We start from the raw sequence: 15,835 nt of genomic DNA, 5'->3' as shown, positions 1-15,835 counted from the left end.
AGGAGACAGGGAGAAAAAATTGCCTCTGTCCACTATCTTCACAGCATGTAGCATTTTATTCACTGCTATCATGTTGTCTCTTAGTTGCCTTTTATCGGTTTGCTGGTTGGTTGGCATCCATCTGTCTCAGGAGACAATGAAAGAGTGAAGTCAAATCATTGGAGAGTTACAGCGCCTGCTGTGGCTGTAGAGACTGATAGGGAAGAGACATGTTTTGTTGCAGCTGGGGCAGATGAATGCGTCTGGTTGTGCTGCTGCAGATGCACCATGGCGTTTCTTCTACACTTCCCCCAGTGGTCATTCCTCGTCTGGTCACTGCTACTGATGCATGACCTGACTGTCTGTCTCCAGGCACTGTGGTTGTCTGTAAGGGATAATCCACATGGTAGGGTTGATGTTGTCAGCCTTCATGTCACATTTGCAGACATCTTTGTAACACAGAGTGCCAATGGGCCTGGTGCCTGAAGCCAGCTCCCCACAGAGGGTGTCCTTGGGGATCCTGCCATCTTCCCTTCTGTGGAAATGACCAAGCCAGCGTAGACGTCGCTGAATGAATGAAAAAGCCCCTAATGCTGTAATCATTTTGTCATCACTACGCCTGTGTGGATTGGTATTGTTGAGTGCAGGGAAGGTATGGAGGAGATGGAAGGTGTAGAGAGCTGCAGCAAACTGGGCATGCATAGCATTTTAAGGAGCCCTATCTCAGTGGTAGAGCACCTGCTTTGCATGCAAAATGCCCCAGGTTCAGTCCTTAGCATTGTCAGTTAGGACTGGGAGAGACCCCTGCCTCAAATCCTGGAGAGCCACTGCTGCCAGTCAGTGGAGATGATATCCAGCTAGATTGACTTTGTCTCCAGGTTTGATTTCTCATGTACAATATTGAGAAATACAAAACAAATCAATGTGGGAGGTCCAGTTATTTGGTTCAGCTTCAGAAACAAGGGCAAGTTACTTAGGAACCCCCAAATCCAGAAGGAAATCTGGATGAGAATTTCAGAAAGGGCCCCCATTGCTCTTTACCTGTGTCCCAAGGGTCATCTAGTCCAACCCGCTACAATGCAGGAATCAAAGCTAAAACATCCCTGACAGGTGACTATTCAACCTCTGGTTTTTGCTTAAAAACCAGCAGTGAAGGAGAGTGTGGCTTCCAGCAACTGGTATTTGAAGCAGTTGTTGTGGCTAATAACCATTGAGAATCTTATCCTCCTCCATGAATTCATCCAGTCCTCTTCCGAAGACTTGTAGGTTGCTGGCCATGACTGCCTCCTGTGTAAGTGAGTCCCACAGTTTAACAATGCACTGTGTGAATAAGTATTTCTCTCTCTCTCTCTACTCTCCATGTCATCTTTTCTCCCAACAAATGTACTTAAAAAGAAAAATCTCATCCCCTCTGCTGATTCCCTCTCTCCCCCTTGGAACATCCAAGGCGGTGAAGGCATAGGCCTGCCCCTGAAGCAGATGTGCCGATGAGGAAAGGCAATAATTTATAATACACGGTGTTCTCTTTTAAGCCGTGGCAAATGCAGAGCTGCAGCTCTTTGGCTCCTTTGAAGTTTGGAGCTGTAATCTGGGGGAACCGTCTCGCTCTCTCCCTGCCTGGCTAGAATTCCCCCTCTTGGAAAGGCTCAGATGTCACAGAGACAGAACGCCTGGTGGAGGCTTCATCTCTACATAGCGTTTCTCTAGGGATGTAGGGAGAGCAGTAAGATTCGTAGTCAGCCATGGAGACCATCCTTTGATGCTAGAAGCCAACAGCCAAGGGCTTGACTGGCTCTTTCAAATCATTATTGGAACTTGATGGGCCCTTTTGGGTCCCATTCAGCAGGTCTCTTCTTATGTTTATCTGTAACCCACCTTGAACTAGGTGTACTCAGAGATGCAGTACTCCAGAGTTATGGAGTGTGTGTGCATGCCCCATTATTATTTCAGCAGCAGGGCCCCTGTCTCCACTGTCAAAAGAGCCCACCCAATCAGCCTGAAAGGGAGCTTTGTAGCCACTGAGGTCTTCTCACTCTTTGCGCTGATTGGAGCCAATAAGACTGAAAGATAATGTCTCAGCCACTGAGGATGGTCTCCCAGGGTCCTTCTGGAGAAGGGGCACAGGAAGGCATCAAGATTTTGTTGTTCCATCTGCTCCAAAGTTAAACCCTTAGAAACGCCGGCAGCACAATGGGATTCAGTTTCAAGAGAATGGGGGTGCAAATTCTGTTATGTCCAATGGAACATCAAAGAAAACCCAACCCAAGTCACTCAGAATGAAGATATTGGAGCACTCCAGATCATTGCACAAAAAAATAATAGATCTAGCTGAAGCCTTTCAGGGAGATCTGTACTGATCATTGCAATGCATCACTATTTATTATTGTTGTTATTATTGTATAATTATAAGATTATTGTATAATCTTAGAATCCTGGAATCAGAATTGTAGAGCTGGAAGGGAACCAAAGAGTCATCTATTCCAACTTCCTGCAATGCAGGAATCACAGCTAAAGAATCCCTACCATACGGCCACCCAACCTCTGCTTAAAAACCTCCAGTGAAGGAGAGTCCACCACCTTCTGGAGTCCTTTTCACTGTCAAACAGCTCTTATTGTCAGAAAGTTCTTTCTAAGGTTTAGTTGGAATCTCCTCTCTTGTCATTTGAATCTATTGGTATGTTTCCTACCCTATGGAGCAGCAGAAAACAAGCCTGCTCCACCTTCCATCTTAGAAGGCTGCAGAATTGTGGAAGGGGGCATGGTTGTGAGTGGCTGTAGCTGTGAGCAGACATGGATGGCTATGACACTCAAGGGACCCTCCACTTGCCGGTACCCTACTGAATATACTTCTGCACATCCTCCTATCTAGCTTGCCTTTCTGGACCAGGATCCACAATGGACCAGCCATCCGCTCATGCCCATTCCATGTTCTCCTCTCTTGAGGGGAGCATCTTGAACGAGGGGCTCCATTGATCACCTGTGCTTCACTTTCTGTATTACAAGCTTTTTGGGCTCTCAGGACACCAGGGATACTAGACCTTAGTATAGTAGGTATAGGAGGATCTGGCCTCCCAGCCAATTTTTAATGCCACCACACAACAGCCCTCTGACAAATGCAGTTTGATTCATTAGAGGCCTTAGTTTAGTTGAATTAATTATGGGCATTTATTTAATGGAATTAATTATAGGTATTAATTAGAACTTCAGTTTAAATTCAACTCAGATTCATAAGGATTGTTTTTATTTAAAAATAGGAAAAGGTTTGTATGTGAGGGGGGTGGCTCTTCCCCCCCCCACACTTTGCCCCTACTCACTTTGGTATGTGGCCCCTAGAAGGTTTACAATGAGGACATGCAGCTCTTGGACTAAAATAACCCTGCCTTTGTGAAAAGGGTGCCCTCAAGGCTGCAGGTTCTAGCCTGAAGAGAGTCAGCTGACTTTTGAGTGTTCATATTGAGGTCATCTGACTCTCCAAGCCAATCAGGAAACACCATGCCTTATAAAGCCCGTTTTATAAAATCAGGCCCAACTCTGGATCCAGTTTATACTGTTGAAGGAAGCGTTGGTTTTGTCTTTTCTGTCAGACCAATGCCCCCTTCATGCAACATTATGAGGTAAGAACTGTGCTTCCTTCAACACTAAGTGAGCCGAAATTCTGGTGCCATATAGCACTAAATGTTCAGTGGTTTATAAATGCTTTGAAATAAAACTAACAGTCTTTTCCCCCCTCAGAAAACAGTTTATTTTATTTAAAAGCATTTATAAACCACTGAACATTTAAAGATCTCTAAGTGTTAATACAGCATCAAAATGATAAACAATAGCATGACATCCAAAATATGACATAGAATCAGTTAAACAGAAGTATAAAAACATACAAACAAATAATAACAGGGAAATCAATAATAAAAAACCAGGATAGGTCAGGGCGCCAAAACAACAACAACAGCAACAAAACAACAACACCCTGACTTTAATGACCTTTATTGGATCTGTGATGGCATAATAAGATTGGTATGGTTGGCATTGTTTATACTGACCAGCATTTTAATCATACTCATGGAGCTGTAGAGTTGGAAGGGACACAAAGGGTCATCTAGTTCAACCCCCTGAAATGCAGGGATGCTTGACAGATGGTCTCCAATGAAGCAGTGTCTACCCCGGTCCAAGGAAGCTCGTTCCACTGTCAGATACCTAAATAACTAGGATGATGTACTTAGTCATCTATTTAACAAATTTGTATACTGCTTATCTGTAAGTAAAACTTTTAAGTATAAGTTCCTGTTTTTAAAAAAATAAAATATACATTAAACATCTATCCCCCCAAAACTATAGTAAAATACAAGTTTTATTTTATTTAAAAATCAAATTCAAATCGGAAGATAAAGCTAAAACCTCAGATTTGTCAACTTTTGGAAGGTTCGTACAAGCAAAAAATGTTTTCAGCAGGTGCCAAAAGGACTCAAGCGAAGGTACCTGCCTGATGTCAACTGTCAGGGAGTTCCAGAGTGTTAGCGCTGCCGCGCTAAAATATCTCTCTTCCTTCTTCATGCAACACATAGTTAATCAATGGAACTCACTCCTACAAGAGACAGTGATGGCCACCAGTCTAGAAGGCTTTAAAGAGGACTGGACAAATTCACAGAGAAGAAGGCAATCAATGGCTACTTGCCAATATGGCTGTGCTCTGCCTCCATGGTCAGAGGCTGTAATGCTGTTGCTGGAAACCACAGAAGGAGAGAGGACTCTTGCACCCGGTTCCTGCTTGTTGGTTTCCTATTGGGGCGACTGGTTGGCCACTGTGAGAACAGGATGCTGGACTAGAACCATGGTGTGATCCAACAACCTTTTCTTAAAAATCCACAAATGTACTGATATTTTTTTTAAACGGCTGCATGACAATCAGTTGTGCAAAAATGTAAAACCTCAATGTTTCTTCTTTGGCGTATATTGTTTGGAATATTGCTCTTCTAGAAAAATTAGCATGGTGTGTAAGAGATTTGCAACACTGCATAGCAATCACAATCGTCTTTGCCACCTGCTTCATTGGATGTTTTGGATATGTGTTTCTTATTTTGCAAGTATTTTGGGGACACAATTATTTATCTGGGGTTGGTTGGCACCTGTGACAAATACGAATGCTGTGCAATAGGGTTATGACCTGTGTCAGTGTACCTGGCTGTTAACCAGAAGGTTGGTGGTTCAGATCTTCTCCTGCTGGGACTTATGGATATACAACTAGAAAAAGAATATGGAATATTACTGCAATATACGATCACGGTGGCGAGAGTGTTATATGCACAAAGATGGAAGGACTTATTATTACCTAATATGGAAGAATGGTTATTGAAATTAATGGATTTGGCTGAGATGGCAAAGCTGATGTGGTTAATAATAGAAAAATCATTGTTGACATTTATTAATGATTAGAAACCCCTTATGGACTTTTTGAGCAATAAGGAAAATAAGCTTGTGATATCTGGGTTCAAAGACCGGAAAAACGGCCAGTTTATGGACATTAGAAGAGCTGGGTATTATTATGAGGTAAGAATTTTGTTTTAAGTTTTTAAAGCTGATAGAGATGGAGAATCAGAAGTTTTTTCTTTTTCTTTTCTCTTCTTTATTTCGTTTCAATATTTATGTTAAAAAAGATGCTTGATATTTGATGTTGTTTTCTGTATATATTTGTTTATTTTCAAGCTTTAATAAAAATCACTTAAATAGAAGGTTGTGCTTCAAGCCCACCCACAGATAGTTGTGGGCTGGATTCCTGCCCTCCAGGGGGTTGGATTAGATGACCCTTCAGATCCCTTCCAACTCTACAATCCTATGTTTCCATGACCTCCACTCTTTTTGTTATATTCCTAGAGTCAGTAATGGTATAGTGGTTAGAGTGTCAGACTAGGATCTGGGAGAACAGGATTATAATCCTCATTCAGCCATGAAACTGGGTGACTTTGCGCCAGTTCCTCTCTCTTAGCGACGTGTGTGTGTTTGTGTTTATTTATTTTACTTTGAGGATATTTATCTATCATCTATCTATCTATCTATCCCTATTAATCAATCACTTTTCTTAAGTTTTGGCTTACTTGCATATCAATAAAAATTATTTTGTAATAAACAAACAAACAAATGCATTTTAATGCACATTTTACCACAATATAAGCATTTTTGTGCACATTGCTTGCAAAATCAGGAGATCTGTGAATTGTAAAGGATCCATGTGTTGGTAGGTTCTCCTTTAAATGTGAACTGAATTGGGTTTCTCCTCCATCCCCCCTCCTGCGTAAGCATGCACAGGCTTGCAGCCTGACTCAAACAACAAGCCAACTTCGGATTTCTTTAATCGGGTGACGGCACCTCCTCTAATCACAGTCCTTTAACAATTAGTCCTGGCATGGCCCTGGCATGTAATGGAGGTTGGGGCAAGAGGGCACTGCAAAGATGGCCAGGGGGCTCATTTTCACCTGCCCCTAACAGATGATCAGTGCTCTGACAGCCTCCTTTCCAGTCTGTAGCCTGAGGCTGTGAGATCCTGGTGCTTATGAAGGGTCAGGTGGGATCCTTGCAGAGTTATCAAAAGGGTACCTGGTTCTCTGCTATTTCAGCAGGGGTGGAAGGGGCTGCTCCCCACTGACACAGCCTGGCTCAACTGCACCATCAATCTAAGTGGTTGCTTGGGGATGTCGTATTTTGTAGGCTGGTGGGGGGGATGCGTGAAGGGGAGGTGGCCAGTAAAAAGCAGCAAGCAAGATGAGAGCTGATCACCAGCATCTTCTGCAGCACAGGAAGGACAGAAAACGGTCTTCTGCTGAGTCATTTGGTCCCTCTATCTCAGTATTGTCTACACTGATGGTCAATGGAACTCCAAAGTTTAAGGCCTTTTCCCCAGCCCTATTTGGAGGTGCCAGGTATTGAGAATTAGATCTTCTGCATGAACAGCATGTTCTCAACCACTGAGGTATGCACCTTCATTCTCATAGCTCCAAATAAAGTTCCTTTGAATGAAGTCAGATTGTTGGTCCACCTAGGTCAGTACTGTCGACACTGACTGGCAGTGGTCTCTCTCAGTCCTATCTGGAGACTGAAGGAGTGACAATCAACATGCAAAGCATCTCAGTAACCCTAAGACATGGCCTTTCTTCTAAAAAGAAAATAAGGCTCTAGTCCTAATAGTTTTGAATGGTTGGCATCTGTCTGTCTTGGGAGACAATGGAGGAGTGTGCCTTTGGAAGGTTTCAGTGCCTGATGTGGCTGTAGAGACCAATACAGGAGAGTACGGTAATGTTTTCTTGCATCTGAGGCAGATGGAGGTGTCCAGTTGTGCTGCTGCACATGCACTATGGCGTGTCTTCTCTTTGCACTCTTCTCAGTTGTCATTCATTCTCTGATCACTGCTGTGGATGCACTGCGATTGTCTGCAAGGGATATCCACATGGTAGGGTTGATGTTGTTGACTAAATGGATCAGTTAAACAGGACCACAGGAAGCTGCAATATACTGAGTAATACTATTGGTCCATCCAGTTCAGTACTGTCTGCCCTGACCGGCATTACTACTACTACAGTAAGTCAGGGTGTATTTTTCTTTTACCATCTTCTTTCAGGCTTGGGGCACATTGAACCATCTGTGACCAGATTGTGCCTCACTCATATTTTGATTTTTAATTGTATTGTTTGGATATTTGGAGGTTTGCTGCCATCAGTTCCTTTGGAAAGAAGGCAGGGTAGAAATTTCATGAATGAATGAATGACTAAAACACCTTCTGTGTCAAACCAGGAGTTTCAACTCTTTCTGCTGCTTCTACAGCAGACACTCTGTGAACAGGAGGCACTGCTGGTCTCCTCCTACCGCTAGGGAGGAAATGGCAGAGACTGCCCTCTGGGGTTTCCTGGGCTCTGCACCTACTGGGAATGATTCAGAGCAGGCGTGTTTCCCACCCATGACAGCCTTTGATCCCCACTTTAATCATTGGGTAAAGTTGATTGATCCCCCCTCCATTCCTCATGGAGATCTTCACTCTTAGGATGCACACGGCACATTGTGGTTTGTCTCAGGTGCCAAAATGTATTGGGCATGTCCTGGTGTTAACATTAAAATTCATGGAAATCCAATGAAGCTGAATTTTAGAAGGTTCAGGACAGACAATAGAACGACCTTCTTCATGCAGTGCAGTTAAGCAATGGAACTTGCTCCCTCAGGAGGCTGTGAAGGCCACAAACCTGGACGGCTTTAGACAAATTCATGGAGGAGAGGAATATCGACGGCTCTATTTGTTTGTTTATTTCATAAAATTTATATGCTCCTAGATTGTAAAAATGAAACAAAACCTCAAAACAATTAACAAAGAGAAAAAAACAATAACATTCTAAACATCTGGATAGGCTTATCTAAACAAAAATATTTTTAGCAGGTGCCGAAAAGAGTACAGTGAAGGTGCTTGCTTGATGTCAATAGGTAGGGAGTTTCAGGGTGTAGGTGCTGCCACACTAAAATATATATTTCTTACAATTGTGGGTGTTATGTGGCACCTGTATAACAGGGTCAGTTCCACAGATCAGTGTGGTTTAGTTGGTGTATAAGGGGTAAGGCAGTCTTGCGAGTAAGCTGGCTTCAAGCTGTTAAGGGCTATGCTCTGCCTCTGCAGTTGGAGGCAGCAATGCTTCTGAATGCTAATTGCTGAAAACCATAAGGGGAGAGACGGCTTATGTACTTGAATCCTGCTTGCTGATTTCTGATTGGAGCATCTGTTTGGCCACAACTGGATGCTGGGCTAGATGGACCTCACCCAGCAGTCTCTTATGTTCTTATGCACAATGTTTCTCTTTCAAATGCTCAGAAAGTGCGGGCTGTGTTTGTGTCGTGAGCTCTGCTTGCGAAGCCTGGGTCCGGGGGTCCTTGGAAATTGAGATTTATTTTTAGCTGTTGTCTGCACAGCCTGAGCTATAAAAAGTCAGAGTGTGACAGCTGACACCCTGGCCAACTTGCCAGGGTCAGACTGGGGCCTGTAGATATTACTCTGGAGAGCTGGTGCCAGGCGCCAACATTAGCAGCACATTTCCGCTCTATCTCAGGACATTGTGTGTCCAAAGGAAGATTAAATCTGCCTCTCTGTCAGCAGGTGGAATCAAAGCCAGTTCCAGGTATTTTTGAGAGCTGATGGCATTGATAGTGCTACTGGACCCCCATTGGGGTGGGTGCACCCAGCTCCTCCTGAGGGGTGCAGCTCAGTGGCAGAGCCTCTGGTTTGCATACAGAAGGCGCCAGCTTCAATCTCCAGTGGTATCTCCAGGTAGGGCTGGGAATTCCCCTACCTGAAATCCTGGAGAGTTGCTGCTGCCAGTCAGTGTAGACAGTACTGAACCCGATGGACCAATGTGAAGAACAAAAAAGAGCCCTGATGGATCAGGGGAAAGGAGGCCCATCTAGTCCAGCATTCTGTTCTCATGGTGACGAGCCAGGTGTGCATCATAGGAAACCCACAAGCAGGTACGAGTGAAAGAGCACTCTCCCCTCCTGAGGTTTCAGAAGCATGACTATCTCTGTGTACCATAAGGTCTAGAATCTTACTTTATGTTTATTTTGGAGGACATAGCTCCATGGTAAGCATCTGTTTTGCATGCAGAAGGTCCCAGATTCAATATCCAATGGCATCTCCAAGCAGGGCTGAGGGAAGACTCCCTGCTTATAACCCCGGAGAGCGCCTGCCAATCAGTGCAGACAATACTGAGCTAGATGGACCAATGGTCTGACTTGGTATTAGGCAGCTTTCTATATTCATCTGATTCCTAATATACTGGTTTGGGGATAGTGATGGTGCTTGGGCTAGATGTTCCCAGCAGACCTTCATTATGGAGGGCACCCAAATTCTCCTCTTCTTTGCCTTTGCCAGATCCCTTTCTCCCCACCCCCACCCCACCCCTTGGGTCAATCTTGACAGGTGGATGGGACTGCTCACTTGTCAATCACCTAACATAAGAACATAAGAAGAGTCTGGCTGCTGGATCAGGCCAATGACCATCTAGTCCAGCATCCTGTTCCTCTTACAATGGCTGACCGGATGCCTATTATGGGAAGCCCACAAACAGGACCTGAGCACAACAGCAGTGATCAGCTCTCCTGTAGTTTCCAGCAACCTGTATTCAGAAGCATTACTGCCTCTGACTATGAAGGCAGAGCATAGCCATCATGGCTAGTAGCCATTGGCAACCCTTTTCTTCTCTACGAATATGTCCAGTTCTCTTTTAAAGCCATCCAAATTGGTGACTATCACTGCCTCCTGTGGGAGTGAGTTCCATAGTTTAATTATGTACTGTGTGAAGAAGTACTTTCTATTATCTGTCCTGACTTTTCCAACATTCAGCTTCTTTGGACATCCGTGAGTTCCAGTGTTATGATAAGAGAGGGAGAAAACCCTTTTTCTATCCACTTTCACCATGCCCTGCATCTATCTATCATCTATCTTATATCTTATTTCACGCACACCATACATTTAAAGCACTACAATACCACTTTAAACATTCATGGCTTTCTTGCCTGTGTGGGAGGAAGGACAGGAGGAAAAATTAATAATCAGCAACACCAATAAGAAACCCTAAAATTATCACCATTTAGCCAACTAAATGGCTATACAAGTTTGAAACTGACCAGTTGAAGACAGCCCAACCCAGTGGCAGCGTCTTCTCTCAACCCAGTCTTCCTTGCCTTCTTTCTTTTTCTTCACCCCCACCTGACTTTTCCTCCTTCTCCCCTCACCTTCTCCCCTCCCCCCTCCTCTCTCTTCTGTGGGGCATTGATTTTTCCATCCGTCAGCGAAACACCGAAGGAAAATAAAAGAGCCTCTTTGCCATCGATCCATGGAACTCTGCAGCCTCAGGTCAGGAAGGGTTTGGATCTCACACTCCCCTGGCATATAATTACCCCCAGACTCCCATGAACAAGGCTCTTTAGGAAACCCTGCAGGGACCCGCATTTCCAGCAAGTTCCAGGGGTCCCGTGTGTGCCCCCCAGGAGGCCTAATCTACAGTGGGAGCTTATTTCTTTCAGTGTGTTGCAGAGCCTCTCATGAAAGCGTGTTGACAGGTGGGAGTGTTTCTGAATGCACACTGCAGATGCTAGTAGTGGGTGCATCATGCACAGTGTCTCTGGCTGTTCCGCTGCAAATATGTCACTGTTCTTGGTAAGGCTCTGTTGGTCCTGAGTTTCTGCCGCAGTCCGCTTGAAATCACACTGTAGCTGTAATCTTACCCACATCTAGTCCTAAGTAAACATTAGAACATACGAAAAGCATGGCTCTTGGATGATGCCAAAGGTCCATCAAGTCCAGTATCCTGCTCTCATAGTGTCCAACAAGATGTTCATTGAAACTGTTCTTATCCTGAAGCAACTCTCCACTCTTGGGTTTCCCAACAACTGGTATTCAGCGGTAGACTGCTCCTGAGCATGGAGATTCTACTGTTGCCATAGACCTCCAGACAAACAGGCCTTGCTTCTGGATTAGGCCAAAGGGGGCCCATGTAGTCCAGCACTCTGGTCCCACAGGGGCCAAGCAGATGCCTGTTATAGGAAGACCTGAGTGCAGCAGCAAGTCTCTCTACCTGTGATTCCCAGCTACTGGTATTCAGAGACATCCTGCCTCCAACAGTGGAGGGAGTCTGGCTGGCCACCATGAGAACTGGATACTGGACTAGATGGGTCCCCTTTGGCCTAATCCAGCAGGGCTCAATTTATGTTCTACCTCCACTGTTGGAGGCAGTATCCTTCTGAATACCAGTTGCTGGGAATTGCAAGTGGGGAGGGTGCACTCTGATCCTGCTTTGGGGCATCCCTTTTGGGCAACTTGTTGGACATTGTGAAGACTGGAGACTGTACTTGGTGAGCCTTTGGTGGCTTGATCTATCAGCCAGGTTATTTTTACATTTCCTGGGCTCCTGAGTGACCAGGTAAAATGTTCTTATGTCTGCTTTCCCCGGCCCAGTCAAGGTTTTTTGCAGCCTGTGTTTGCGTGTATGAGTCAGCCCAGAAGCATCCCGCAGCCAACCCCTGCCCTGGTCACACTTTTTCATGACTCGCATAGAGAGCAAAGTTTGCAGCTGCAGCAGCCTCCATATCTCGGAAAATCTGACTCACTCTCACAACAAGGGAAGGAGGCAGCCAGAGGCGAAAGCAGGGTGTGTGGAGGGAAGCCACGAACAGATGTCCTGACATGTCAAGAAAGGGAGGATGAAATGATGGTCTGGGGCAAGGGGAGGGCTCTTTTCCAAGTCTCCTTCCTGTCCCTGAAAGCTCTTGTTTAGTTCAGAAAAGTTGAGGAAAAGTGGTGGAATAAAATGATGGTACAGTGGTACCTTGGATTAAGAACTTAATTTGTTCTGGAGGTCCGTTCTTAACCTGAAACTGTTCTTAACCTGAGGTACCACTTTAGCTAATGGGGCCTCCCACTGCCGCCACGCCACCGCTGCCTGATTTCTGTTCTCATCCTGAAGCAAAGTTCTTAACCCGAGGTACTACTTCCAGGTTAGCGGAGTCTGTAACCTGAAGCGTCTGTAACCTGAAGCGTCTGTAACCTGAAGCGTCTGTAACCTGAGGTACCACTGTATGGAGAAAAGTTTCCTCCTTCTCTCCTAGCACTTGAACTTGAAAACATCCAAAGAAGCAGGAGCCAGGAGAATTTCAATAGCTGTATTTGCAATGATCAGATGGGGATGGATCAACTACCCTATGAGGAAAGACTGCAGTGTTCAGGGCCAGATGCAACAATAGGCAGAGTAACGGATGCTGAATGCATGGCATGGCATGGGTTGGCTGAGGGCTGTATTCCCTTTTCTGCAACCTTCTAGGAGCCACATGCAAGTGGTGGGCAGGGGCAGAGGAAAAAGTGGGTGGGTGGGGGAATGGGTGTAACTCCAGCTATGCAAAAGTCAGGCGTTTCTACTCTAGGGCTGGAGAACCTATTTCAGCCTGAGTGCTACAATCCCATCTACACAGCCTTTGGGGGCCACACATGCCACTAGTGGATGGAGCCAGGGGCAAAAGTGTAAGGAGCAATTAATGTAAATTTTGCTCTATACATGCCCCTCTGTCGCCTCCATCCAGGAAAACAAGAGACATGATCAAAGCTCATGGGCATGTTCCAGCTTGGCCATAAACACTCAAGGAGGGTGTGGAGCAGAACTGGTGAGGGGTGTGGCCTGGGGACAGGGTGTGTGGCCTGGTAGAGTTCCAAGGGCCACATAGGGAGGGCTGGAGGGCCACATCTGGTCCCTGGGTCTCAGATTTCTCAGTGCTGCTGTAGGGCTATTCCAATATATACTCCCCTATACTGTGGGAGTAGCAACAGACAGTTGCATTCAGCTGAGTCCTGCTCTGAGTTAATGGAGAGGTCTAAGATTGGTTCATTAATTTCAATAGGTCTGCTCTTAGTAGTATCCACTCAGAAATTCTCCTCTCGAATGCACTTGAGTGGCTCCATTTGTCTGTACCGTTACCAGGTCTGCATCACGTGGGTGCATTATTGTTATTATTTTTGCAAAGGTAGGTTGGAGGAAGAACAGCACCTCTGAGCATGTGCAGAGTTTGTTTTGACCCCATCTGCGAGCAGCCAATTCCCAGGCATGAAGAGTTAGAAATTCTCAGCACTCTGCACTTTCTGGATGAAGCGTCTGGATTTGCATTTGTTTTGGTTTACCTTAATTGTACATGGGAACCTTATAACGCTTCTCCCCTATAAACACACAGGCGCGCATTCTCCTGCAAATGAATCTAAAAAAGCGCTCCTTCCGAAGCTCTCCCCCCCCCCCAAATCCAATGCTCCCTCCTCCTTGAAATTCGGCACACTAATAAAATTGTAATTCATTTGCATCCGAGATGGGGGGAAATGAGTGCCAGGGGTTGCCATGACAACCGCCTCCTGAACACGCTGCCTAGCTGCTGAGTGCCTAGCTGGAGATCAAGAGATTCAGAGAGAGTTCTTTGGGCTCAAAGCGTTCTCAGGGCCTATGCTGGCTCAGCCCTGCCTCCGTTCCTCCCAGAGCTGCCCTCTGGCATCCTTGTACATTGTTTGTGAGGCATGCGGCCAATTCAGAAACCCCAGTTTAGGCACGAAGAGTGTGGAGGAGTCGACTCACGTATACAGAAGGAAAAAAAAAAGATGAGCTCATCATCCACCTCCTTAAGTCTCCACAATTCTTAATTGCCACTCTCATGCTTTGGTTTCAAGCTCCTAGTCCTCACTGCCAGCTCGCTGTGCTTCTCCCTCTTCTGAAGCTTCTGGCCCCTGGTATTGTTTCATGCTTTCCACTTCCCCAATTGGTGAGGTTCTTTGGCTGGGTGGTGGAGGAAGGAGGAATAATAAAAGGCAGAATGGGGAATCTTTTCCCATCCAAATCTATGATGCCACAGTCATGGCTTTCCCCAAAGAATTCTGGGAGATGTAGTACGCTGAGAGTTAGGAGACTCCTATTCCCCTCACAGATTAACATTTCCCAGTATGGTTTAGCAATAATAGAATTGTAAAGTTGGCACAACCAAAGGTCATCTAGTCCAACCATCTTCAATGCAGGTATCACAGCTAAAGAACTCCTAATGTTTAGTCAGAATCTATTTTATTGTAACTTGCTGCCACTGGCTTGGATCCTACCTTGCAGAGCAAGAAAAATCAAACTTGGCCCATCTTCCATGTGACAACCCTTTAGATATTTGAAGATGGCCATCAAATCTCATTTCGGTCTCCTCTTTTCCAGGCTAAACAAACCCAGTTCCCTCAACCGTTGATCGTGATGCTTGGTTACCAGACCCCAAGAACTGGACACAGGACTCTAACCAAGGTGTGAGGCCAGGACATCACTTGATCTGGACACTAGACTTTAGTTGACAGGACAAGGGATTCCTCATATCTGTGCAGACCCCATCAAATTTACATTCATTGCTCCATCCATTTTTTTCATCTGGCCCGCCCACCAGCAGCATGTGCTTTGACCAGAACAACATGCCTCGATCCAACACCTGGATGTCAAGAGTCAGCTGCTTGTGGGACCCCCTTTCCATGTTACCTCAAGAGACCCCTGTCCTTTCACCCTGACTGGACACATGGTTCCTGTTCTGTATTTGTATGAAATTGGTCATTTAGTGTGGCAGCACCTACACTTTGGAATTCCCTGCCTCTTGACATTAGGAAGGTGCCTTCACTGTACTCTTTTTGGTACCTGCTTAAAAGCAATTCTGATTAGACAATCCTGTCCAGACATGTAGAATGTTGGTGTATATCTTAATCTGTTTTTAGTTTATTGCTGATTTTATCTTTTGCATGTTTGGTTTTTTACCGATACAGTGGTACCTTGGGTTAACTACTTAATTCATTCTGGAGGTCCGTTCTTAACCTGAAACTGTTCTTATCCTGAAGCACCACTTTAGCTAATGGGGCCTCCTGCTGCCGCTGCTCCGCCAGAGCACGATTTCTGTTCTCATCCTGAAGCAAAGTTCTTAACCCGAGGTACTATTTCTGGGTTAGCGGAGTCTGTAACCTGAAGCATCTGTAACCTGAAGAGTATGTAACCCGAAGTACCACTGTAATTTCATTGTTTTATTCTTTTTGTAAACCGCTTTGAGATTCTGTTTTTTACAATCATGTGTAATTTTTATAAAATAAAGAATGAAGCATCCCTTCATGGTTTTTGCAAGCTCCCTTCTCTCCCACCCCCCTCTTCCAGGCTTTTTTCCTTTCCCGAAGCTAACCATCTGGTTTCGCTGGGAAGAGCTGGGAATCCAAAGCCATCAGTCGCTGCAGAAAACAGCCACTCTGGCCTCCTGCTTTCCACACATCAGTATTTTTAGCTTGGCTGTTCGCTGGCGTGTGGGA

At 45.3% G+C, this 15,835-nt stretch overlaps 1 long non-coding RNA gene across 1 annotated transcript; it reads left to right on the top strand.

Annotated features, from left to right (window-relative positions):
* Nucleotides 1–3,352: 3,352 nt before the first annotated feature.
* On the top strand, nucleotides 3,353–15,593 carry LOC310754607. Its single transcript, XR_014543919.1, has 3 exons — nucleotides 3,353–3,593; nucleotides 5,410–5,523; nucleotides 14,721–15,593. It is a non-coding gene; the product is annotated as an uncharacterized lncRNA (long non-coding RNA).
* The last annotated feature ends 242 nt before the right edge of the window (nucleotides 15,594–15,835 follow it).

Source organism: Podarcis filfolensis, assembly GCF_964270895.1.
Source record: "Podarcis filfolensis genome assembly, chromosome: Z".
NCBI classification, from domain to species: domain Eukaryota; kingdom Metazoa; phylum Chordata; class Lepidosauria; order Squamata; family Lacertidae; genus Podarcis; species Podarcis filfolensis.
The sequence above is the reverse complement of the archived record's forward strand: the minus strand, read 5'-3'. Positions and strand labels throughout refer to the sequence as shown.